The sequence below is a fragment of the Panicum virgatum genome, chromosome 3N (assembly GCF_016808335.1).
Source record: "Panicum virgatum strain AP13 chromosome 3N, P.virgatum_v5, whole genome shotgun sequence".
NCBI lineage: Eukaryota > Viridiplantae > Streptophyta > Magnoliopsida > Poales > Poaceae > Panicum > Panicum virgatum.
This window is the reverse complement of record NC_053147.1, coordinates 43614443-43615226: the sequence shown is the minus strand read 5'-3', so window position 1 is coordinate 43615226 and position 784 is coordinate 43614443. Positions and strand designations below refer to the sequence as shown.

The window sequence follows — 784 nt, the reverse complement described above, 5'->3', positions numbered from 1 at the left end:
ACGCTCATCTACAGAATTTTCTGGAAGTGAGCAGCGTAATCAACCCAAGAGGCACTATGATGGATAATGTTCGTCTTCGACTGTTCCCATTCTTTTTGCTTTGGAAAGCAAAGATGTGGTTTTACACCTACAAGGAAGGATTCAACACTTGGGATGCGTGCCCCAATGCTTTTCTGGTCAAGTACTTTTTAATGGGCAAAACAAATGCCCTTCGGAATAGGATTTCCAGTTTTGAACAACTCCAGGACGAGACAGTCCTGGAAGCCTGGGAACGTCTTCAAGAATGCATTGCAGCATGCCCACACCACGGCATGGAAGAATGGCTTATCATTCAGAACTTCTTCCATGGCCTGAACCTGCGATCGCAAGATCACATGGACTGTTGACACTCCTTAGAGCCCCAATTTACGTACCGTAAGCGCATGGATCGTGGTAGCTTTTCCCTTAGAGTACTCCCCCAAGGTTTATCAATCCGTGGATCGGAAGCGAACCGACTAGACTTTACCATCTAATCTATCGAACCTATCCTAAACATGAAGCGAAGATTGCATATAAACTGAACACTTGATAGATATGAATGAAGCATAAGTGTTCATCACACCCACAACCATAGATGAGATAACACAACCAAGGAGCTAGGGCCTATCATCTCTAGGTACAGTTCTAGTCAAAAAGGTGATCAAAACATAGATTGCATCTCAACTAAAGGTACACGAAATCATCTCTCAGAAAGGCAGCTCGCAAGCGGCCTACTTTCCCAAGGTCGCTGGTGCGAGGTGCGTGT

General features: G+C 45.2%; 1 non-coding gene across 1 annotated transcript; it reads right to left on the bottom strand.

Moving 5' to 3' along the window:
* Positions 1 to 206: 206 nt before the first annotated feature.
* LOC120668220 lies at positions 207 to 313 on the bottom strand. Its single transcript, XR_005672318.1, has one exon. It is a non-coding gene; the product is annotated as a small nucleolar RNA R71 (small nucleolar RNA).
* Positions 314 to 784: the final 471 nt, after the last annotated feature.